The sequence below is a fragment of the Pelobates fuscus genome, chromosome 4 (assembly GCF_036172605.1).
Source record: "Pelobates fuscus isolate aPelFus1 chromosome 4, aPelFus1.pri, whole genome shotgun sequence".
Taxonomy (NCBI): Eukaryota; Metazoa; Chordata; class Amphibia; order Anura; family Pelobatidae; genus Pelobates; species Pelobates fuscus.
In genome coordinates, this window is record NC_086320.1 from 306,194,708 (window position 1) to 306,205,455 (window position 10,748).

Genomic DNA, 10,748 nt, shown 5'->3' on the forward strand with positions numbered 1-10,748 from the left:
GCAGGCTGCTAAAGAACTGCTATGGGACTCATGGGCACCCGGAACCAGAAGATGCTATCTATCCGCCTGGAATTCCTGGTCCACTTGGTGTCTGGAACGGAACTTCGATCCATTTACGGCCCCTGTTTCAGCCATTTTGAACTTCCTATCTCACCTTTTCTCATTAGGACGTTCTTACAGATCACTTAATGTAATTCGCTCAGCTATTTCAGCAGCCCACGTCCCCATACAAGGGATGCCAGTTGGCAAAGAACCACTTGTATGCCGACTCCTGAGAGGCATTCGATTACAACGTCCCCCAGGGCCCAAATACTCTCAATTCTGGGACGTCGATGTAAACCTCCGATTCCTGAAAGACTGGCCAACTAACGACAGACTCTCCCTCCGTCAATTATCAGCAAAACTCACAGTCTTGCTCTGCCTGGTCTCCTTCCGCAGAGTGTCAGACATACGAGCACTGGACATAGACGCTTTTTCAATCTCTCCAGAAGGAGTTACATTCCGGATATCTCGTCGCACTAAGACGGACTCCACATCTGTGTTTTATCCTTTCTTCCCTACAGAACCGCAACTCTGTGTTGTCTCCACACTACAACAGTACGTGGAAACCACCCTACCTCTTAGGTCTACACCATCAGGTCAACTCCTAGTATCATACGTCAGACCACATGTCCCCATCACTTCCACCACCCTAGCAAGATGGGTTCGATGGTTACTATCGCTAGCCGGTGTGGACACTACATTCGGAGCCCACTCAGTACGCGGAGCAGCAGCATCCTCAGCCTTCATGGCGGGTGCCTCCTTAACGGATATCCTACGCTCCGCTGATTGGTCCAGGGAATCGACATTCCGCACCTTCTATTTCCGTCCGAATTCCAGTGCTGCCATGTCTCTGATTCTACAGCGTTAAAAATGCAAAATATGAAGCCTCCTGTCATGTGATAAAATTGAAGATTATGCTAGCGCTAGTGTACTTATAATCTTAATTTTAATAATGACAGGAGGCGAGTATTTTCCCACCCTTCCCACCCGGGAGGAGGGGAACTACTCTATTCATACTCTAATCATACTTCTCTACATTTCTTCATTCTTCTGTTTTCTTCATACTCCTTGAATCTTATGTTCATAAGGTAGTCACTGTTGTCATTAGCCTATTTAACTACCAGTAGTCTATACACTGAATATACAAATTAAATTATTGCAATGTAATCCGATGGATCAATGTCATGACTACAAACAGTTTCAAGACCGGTGCCTAACCTTTCTCATATTCTCTTTTCAGTTTAAGTGTGAAAGAATTTGGAACATCTACGGCATGACCATAACGATATTTCTCATCATATAAAGACCAAGCATCGGAAGTTCTCCGGTTCGTGCCTGTTTTTTCTTCCTAATCAACCCAAGAAGTTCATCATTCCCGTTGGATTCCATTACGGATGTTCGTTACAGACTTTATGACTATTTTCTTCCCTGTTCCGATGTTCGCTTCCGAAAGAGGGGGAGGAGCCTGTTGACTGAAATAATATACTCCCTATTTGCATTTTGATTGGTTAAAACGTTTATTCACTTTCTTTACTGCTATGGAGTTTTAGTAAAGAGAGTAAAGCAAAATACTCGCCTCCTGTCATTATTAAAATTAAGATTATAAGTACACTAGCGCTAGCATAATCTTCAATTATACTCTAAATGAATTTTGAACTTTACATACATATATGTATGTCAGGGGTGTGATATACAGGGGTATACAATAACCAACCAATTGCAGCAAAGTGAAATCTGAATTGCAAAATTGAGGATAAAGTAGCTAAGCTGTTGCTAAAAATTAGTTTATTCAAATCAGCTATTGTTGCCTTAATTATGCTATTTAAATCACAGATCACTACATTGTGTAGTATATTGAATACACTCCATATTGTATATAAAAGGAAGGGTAAATTAACTTGGCTAAATCTAGGGTAGCAAAACACTAACGACATAATGTGCAGATGATTTTATATAGGACTGATCTATCCAGTATGCATATGTGAATGCAATTATTATTATTGGTTTACACATACCCATAAATTATCATTTATATGGGCACTTGGTATAGTTTTAGCTCCGTCTACAGCCTCCAGTAAAAATAAAAAACCAAGCACCATACCCTCTAGAGCAGTGATGCCCAAAAGGTAGATCCCCAGATACTGTACAACTAGAACTCCTGTGATGCTTCGCATGCATTTAGAATGCTTTAGAATAACAAAGCATCATCGAAAGTTGCAGTTTTAAAACATCTGGTGATCAGCAATGGTATGAGGAACAAGGTCATGATTGAGCATCTGAGGGATGTGCTGGACCAACAAATCCAATCCATGGCACCTTTCAACTTGCAGAACTTAAAGGATCTGCTGCTAATGTCTTTGTTCCAGATACCACAGGACACCTTCAGAGGTCTTGTGCAATACATGCTTTGATGCATCAGAGCTGATTTGGCAATACGAGGAGGACCTACACAATATTAGGCAGGTGGTTTTAATGTTGTGGCTGATCAGTGTAATGCTGGCACTTCAATGAAATATAATTGTATTAGCTGTTCAAAATGCCCAGAGAAGAGGTACACATCCATTGATCTAGTTTCAGCTTGAAAGTTTAGGTTGTCGATTTACTAAGCATGAAAGCGTAGTGACTTCCAAAATAATCAGTGGGAAATAAAATCTCTCTCTCCATCTCTGCTGAACTGGGGAGTTATTCCAACTATTCCAGTTATTCCAGTACTTGTTGTACTAAACTTTGCATTTGATCTCAAGTGACGATAACTTACTATTTAGTGACTAGTCTATGTAACTAGTATGATAATCTCACTCTTTTTGCCTTCCGGGCCTAGTCATATTATTATAGACATACATTTGGTACTTAAAAAAAATAAAAATAAATCTGCATATTTTCTTTTAGAGCAGAGTTATTAAAAGTATATCCTAAAATCCTAACTTTGTACAATATTTTATGTTCAGATAACGAGTCCTGCAAAAAAAGGAAATCTCATCCCTAAATCCAACCAGTTTTTAGTACAATTTAAAAAGTACACAATTGGGGGCGGAGCCTGGCTGTGGAGCTGAGCAGACACACTATCTGTGGGCTCCTGAGACTGGGCCCGGTTAACGGCTGAAATTGTGGGCAAATCACCTACTCTTGAACCCCAACATGCCACATCCTGATCCACAGAAACTGGTGAACCGGGCGACACCTCGCATATGCCCATAGTGCCCGCTGGAATTTCTGGGCCGGGGCCTGGGGCCTACACAAAGCAGAACAGGGGAGAGACGGCCGCTCTCCCAACTCATGAACGCACGCAACATCCGCAGCACTCAGCTACACCCCCCCCCCCCCTTAGGACCGGTGGGGGTTATCCTGGTCCCAATCGTCTGTCTCAGCATACCTCCGTGGACACCGAACGCGGGCACAAGCCCCAACCGCACACCAATCCTGCAGGCCGCTCTCCACTCTAAAATGGCTGACGCACAATCCAATGGCGCACATGGGCCTCTAGAGTACAGCCTTAGCACAAACGAGCCACTGATCACCCGCTTAAACAAGCTGTTCGATGCCTTCTGGGCACGGATTGAGGCCCGACACGCAGCTACACTTCCGCGACTGCAGGAGAGCTGGAACACGAAGGGACGACAGAGCGGTGGCAGCCGGAGTGGGACTGGGCCACCCTTGGGCAAAACCTTGAAAAAGCAGCCCGTAACTCTCCACGCTAGCCCATCTGGGCCAAAGGCCACCAGGGGTACAATCCCAGCGCATCTACCACGCAGGCGGAGACCTGCCCGCCACAGGCAGCGCAACAACACCATGGCCTCCAGACCTGTCCCAATAGGGAAGGACCCGGTCTTCAGAAGCCCCCGAGTCCGTGGCTACGGGATGCTGGCCTTGCTACAGGCCTGGAGCTGGAGGGCACACCCGGTTTGCTCATGGCCATCCACCATCTTCTGTGGATACCTAACGCCTCCGTCACAGATCCCGCCTGAAGGAATGGGGTGACTAACCATCTTGCGGGCGGTCAACCTCACATTCATAAAAGGACGCTGCCCAGACACACATGGACGCTGATCCCGTATGTCATAATGCCTCATGCTTATTTTATGTTTCTTATTATTTTCCAGCACATATGCACAACCAGAGCATGACCTTTATAACCCACTGCTCATGATACTGCTTAACCGGCCACCTTATGCCCTAAACCACGCAGTCTCGGTACTTGCTACCGCCTCTATGGCTGTCTTACACGGCATGAGCCACCTAGGGTTAACTCTGATTAGCATTTTGTGGGATCGAGACACCCAACCCGCAACCTACCGCTTTTACCTTGTATAGTCGCGTAGCGATTACACCCGGCCCCATCTTAACCACTGCTTGATTATCCACTCCTATCACTTCAGGCATATAGAATGTACGTGTCTATACTCTATACTGTGTCCACGGAGATATGATTAATACTCTTTATACATGTTTTACGCTTAGTAACCATCTTGTCAATCTAGTCAACCTGTTTATTCAGCTATCAGTCAGCTACTGACTTATCAAATGCATGTTTATTTACAACCATAACCTAATCGGTAGCATAGCCTGGCTGTAGACCAACTGTTTAACTCTTGATATCACATCTAGCCTGCCATCTAACCATCCCACATATAATTCACCAAGCATGTATATATGTTAGCTTGAACAGACTGGAACCTTCATAAATGTTAACTCTTGTTCATACTATTATAAAATTGTGCTTATATAATCTACTACTCCAATTGTACTGCAAATGTCGAACCTGTGGATTGCCGTTGGGGTACCTTAGGTCTGTATGTGTTAACTTCATGCACAGCAAAAAAAAAAAAAGTACACAATTGGTAAACAAAATATTCCACTAGATGGTGCTCACATATATGCAATAAAGACACAAAACTAAACTAGACTAAAACAAAGCAATTTAAGGTACAATAAACCAGAATGTTTACGTCAATTAGTGTGACCTCGAACTGTAATACATTAACAGAAACTATAATAGCATTTGATCTTTACACCGTTAACATAAAAAAACGATTATAATTTTTATCTATACAATGGATTTTTACAGCAACAGGCAGTGACTGTACAAAATACATATTGCTGGCCTGTAAAGTAATTGATATTGTGAGGTATAAATACAGGATGGTATAGAAAGAGCCAGGGTTAATGGTTAATCAATCATGTTATTTGCACGTAGTGAAAAAGGTTTTGGGCACACAAGGCGACAACCATTGCAGACTTTATTGGAAACAATAGGCAACATTTCAACTCAGCAGAAGATTCAACAGTAAGGACCAACAGCGGATGGAAAGAGCCAAAATTCTAGAGCACCAGATCATAGACCACTAATATGTACCGTATATTAAACGCCTGTTTAATGTATATAAGAACTTAAAAGTAAATATAGCTTTCATTTACATTGGAAAATAAAATTATGTTGGGCTAGTACCAAGTATCAGTAAATGAATGGCTTCCCAAAAAATCGACACTCCATGTGGTTATATCTGTAGTGGGCACTTGGTAGAGGTCCTATTGAGGTTTCCTGTGTCAAGCGGGAGCAGTGCCTCTTTCTTATCCAGATATACCCAAACTATGTGTACACACACTTGAGTGTGCTGCCCCAGAAAATCAAACAATGTCATAGTATGGCCACCATTTTCTTCTGCAAACTTAGGAAGGAATAAAAACCACATGGTTTTCATAAATGCTACCCATGTTTAAAGCCTCCATGTCTGCCCCAATTCTAAAGGACTGTTATGACACATTTTATGTTCCAGTTCTGTTGTACAGAGTACATTATAAAGTGATTAACCAACCTTCTCAGTGAATTTGATGAACATAGTCTTTAAAATGTGCTTTGTAATATGTGTCAGTACTAGAATTGTGATTATAATTGAATAATTAATTAAACAAATTATTCAATTTGGCTACACGTATGCACAGATCTCTAGTATAGCTATGAATAAATGGGTCATTTTTAACCCCTTAAGGACCAAACTTCTGGAATAAAAGGGAATCATGACATGTCACACGTCATGTGTCCTTAAGGGGTTAAGCAACTAATGAATGTTGGATTTTATTCTTTATTTGTGTGGCCTCCTATATTAAATGCTACAAGTTGTAAATATATATATTTATATTTATCTTAAAATACACAGCTTCTTCAATAGCACAGTTATTCACTTAGGTGAGAATTCACTAGGAATTCGAAGAGAATTTGAAGTATATTTGAGACCCAAATAGGTAAACTGAAAACCAAATTGACAAGGAGAATTTTTCTTAACCAGCTACCGTACTTTCACTTAAATTTCCTTTTGAATTCCTGACACTTCTCATTTTAGTGAATAACACTGTTAATGAATTTTAAATGTTTTTTTTTTTTTTTTTACAGAGTCTCCTCAGTCACTCAGTTTGTCCGAATACTAAAAGCAAACAAGAAATATAGAATGAAAAATCCTTTCTGCCTCTGGTACCTTATAGTGTGAAATATATAAGTTCATATCACTTGTAGAATGTGGATCGGATGAGATATGTAGCACCTTCCTGATTGAAGTGAATGTTGGGGGAATGGACAAATGAAGTTCAAAGGGTACAACTTTTATTACATATATTGCTTTGTTTTATAAATATTATGCTATTTAGGTAGTAAAGTCCACTTGGGAGTGGTAAAAAGTAGTTCTTGCTTCAACAAATTTCTTGTGATTTGGTAGTAAGGAATGACGTGTCCATCTGGGTAGCTAGACACATGATGCTGCTTTGTTGAGAATAAGGAAGAGAGGGCAAACCAGTTATGTGAAAATATTGAAAACAATGCATGTTTTTTTAGATTTTCCCATAACACAGCCGGATACAAACGTACTGCAAATAATTGCTTTTACATAGTTAGTAAAAATTCTGCAATCATTCAACAGAATGTACTGAAGGAGTATCCTGCAATATGATTTCTGTTTCAGTACACCAAACACTTATATTGGGTTCTTCCGCAAACAGAATTAACCCTATTAACAGTCATAAAAGGATTTATATGGCTTCTTGACATTTAACAAAGTACGTTGTTACAAAGTATTTTCCTGCCCTGTTTTAAACTAGGTCACATTGTTTTACTCTTTTTCAATTTGACAATTTTCATTGTCCGTTCATTATTTAAACATGCAACATACATCATTCGCATTCATGTGATAGTAATTGAAAAGTAGAAGCAGGTCCAGTTTTGTAGAGCATTGTACAAACAGGCATCAGAATTAAGTACAATGATATGAAGTGTAGATCATTCCAGTGTTGAAATGCAGCATTCATTATCTAATTCTGTACTTGAACCAACATCGTTTTGTATTAGAACAAGTAAATTAGCAAAAGTTAAACATAAAAGTAACATATAGATCACATGAAAAGAATTACGTGAAAATTAACCTTAGGCACAAAGCAAAAGGTGTGGGAGTCCTGCCCAAGCACGTGGTCAGGTCTTGAGCTTCTACACAGGACAAGTATCGGAGCATGATCTACCCAGAGCCCATCCCCAGTCACTAACATGACACAACAGGGCAGAGTACACACTATATGCCTATACATAAGATGCACAAATAGAGAGGATAGAAGAAAGATAAAGTAGAGAGACAGGAAAAGGAGTAAAGGAGGTTGTATGTGTGTTAGCCCCTGTTAAGGAGAGAGGAGGTGGAGATGATTTTGATTTCAGTTGTTTGCTTACTAGTGTTCTGCTATCTATCCTTGGTATTGGTGTATACAATGCCAAGTACAACTATTAATTGTGAATGGTAATATTTAAGTGATTAAAAAAAGTTAAAGAGCTAACCAATAAACAAGCAAAACACATTCCTCAAATAAGTTTGGAGAAACTAAATTGGTACTGTTTTAAACAGGTAATGGAGTTTAGACAGTAGGGACATTTTAAGTGTGATGTAGCCTGTCCATGAGAGGAATTTCCCCTCACAGAATGCTAGGGTCTCTTTGAATTCATTGAGTAGTTTAATATAGTTGGATTTATAGAGGTTATCTATATGTTAGGTAATCTGTATCTCCAAAGAGAGTCTTTTCGACTGTCCAAGGGGACAGGTTTAAGATCCTGAGGTGTTGAATTGTGAAGGTTAATGCTTAGAGTTTTAGTGAAGTTTAATTTATAGTATGAATGAGATCCATAGGTTTCTATTTGAGACATCAAGTTAGGTAATACTATGGTTTGTTGGGTTAATGTTAGAAACACATCATCCGAAAAAAGGCTAAATTTATATTTGTCTCCCTCCCAAACGTACACCATGTATAGATAGGACAGCACAGTTTATAGCCGCCAGGGGTTCTAGAGCTAAAACATATAAAAGAGGGTACAAGGGGCAGCCTTGTCTAGAGCCACTAGTTATATTGAACATTGCAGATTTAAATGATTTATGAACGTGCACTGTTAGATTGCTGTAAAACGTGAAACTCTATTTAAGAATTAAAAATAAAGTTAGTATCAGAGCTTAGTTGATATACCCCTATTGTACACTCAGGGGTCAACAATAAGGATATATGATGAAGAGTCCCGATTAAAGTCTTTATGTGGGTGCTTTCAAATGTCCGCAGGGATTTGATAGTTGTAACAGTAGTAAGTAAACTGTGTCTTTATTTGTATCCAACCTTTAATAAAAAAGATACTAACATTACATTACATTTACAACATTACAGTTACAAACTTGTATTTCCCATACGAAAAACCCACCATAAGAGGAACTCTTACAGTGTAAAATGGTGAAACTTATTTCTAAGATTCACTATCAAAGCATAGTAATACAGAGTATTGGTTAGTGGGTAGATGGTTACCGCTCCGTTGATCTTTAGTTCCAGACCGTTCCTGTGCACTCGGGTCAGTCCTTACAGAAATGCCAAATCACCAGTACTTCTGCAATTACTTCAAATTCAAAAGTCCCGCCAGAAACACGATCTACGCATTTCACTCGTTTCAACGAGCTTTCTCAAGGAGCTTTTTCACCATTTTACACTATAAGAGTTCCTCTTATGGGGGGTTTTTCGTATGGGAAATAAAAGTTTGTAACTGTATCACGCTATGTTAGTATCTTTTTTATTAAAGGTCGAATACATATAAAGACACAGTTTACTTACTACTGTTACAACTATCAAATCCCTGCGGACATTTGAAAGCACCCACATAAAGACTTTAATCGGGACTCTTCATCATATATCCTTATTGTTGACCCCTAAGTGTACAATAGGGGTATATCAACTAAGCGCTGATACTATCTTTATTTTTCATTTTGTGTCGTTAAGACGTTTTAAAACTTGGGAAGGTTTTTAAAGTATTAAGCAGCTTTATACAAAAAAAATTCTTGTGGATGATTGCAATTTGAAGCATTTGCTTAGAAAATTCACTTTATAATTTATATTTATTTGCGCTCTCTATAAACTTGTTTTTTCATATTATTCTATTTAAGAATTGTTGGATGGAAATTATATTTGTGGAGACCCGCCCTTAAAAAAAAAAAAAATCAAATTGAATTGATCGAAGGCCTTCTCAGCAGCTAAGGATATCAGAAGACCTCCGACCTTCAGTCTGTATATGCTGTATAGAATATCTATGACTTTGCGTGTATTTTCAGACCCTGTGTCTCCCTCTAACAAAACCTACCTAGTCGTTGTGTATTAATGCTGGGAGAATCCCTTTTAGTCTATTGGGTTGTATTTTTGCATAGAGTTTTGCATCTGTTTTCAACAATTAAATTGGTCGAAAATTCTGCCACAGAGAATGTGCCTTACCAGGTTAAAGAAGTGTTATCACGTGAGCCAATAAGAGTTCACCTGGCATTATCCCAGTTGGGGTAGCAGTTTTAAACAAAGAGGTCAGGTGGGGTGAGAGAACTTGTTTGAAGAGTCTATAATATAAGTTTGAAAATCCATCTGGGCTTGATGTTTTATTTGGGGGTAGGGAATTTATAGCTTCTTCAACCTGAATTTGATGTCGGTTAGACTTTGAAGATCTATGTTACTCAGGGAGTTTTCTATGGCTTTGGAAGATGGCTGGGTAGTATGAGAATCATTCTTAAGGTTATATAATGGTTTATAGTATTTAGCAAATGTATTGCTTATGTCCCTAGAGGATATAACTTTGCTGACATTTGGTGTTTATGATGTTGTTAATAGTGCAGATAAGGCTTATAAACCTGCCCTTTGGGTCCAAATGAGACTCGTTAGGCATGACAGAGACTATTACTGGGTAGTATGGACAAACCCTTAGACGTTGTACCTGTGGTAGCATGATATTGGAGCGGGTATTCCCTATTGTTCAGATATAAGGGTTGTTTGAAATGCATTTCTTGTAGATAAACAAAGCCTTTGCCTCACAACCTAACTCCCCAACCAATACCACATAGTACAGGTTCCCCCCGTTACTCATCACTATGGGACAAATGACAGGTGGCCAGGGAACTGACATTGTGAGGTGCTCCTCCATCCCTGGAGCTATTAGGAATTACGATGATGAAGAACACACACAGGTATGGCACAAAAATAGAGCAAAAGAGAAAATCTGCAGTAAGAATCAATAAGGAGAAAGCAGCAAGAAACTATTTGTGGCAGGCATCTCTACAGATCACAACAGACATAGCATAAAGGGACAAACAATCCTTTTTATATCTTATAGTGATTCCTTCAGGCTACTTTCAGCTACCCATGAGAGCTGAGAGTTGTAGCAGATCGGGAAC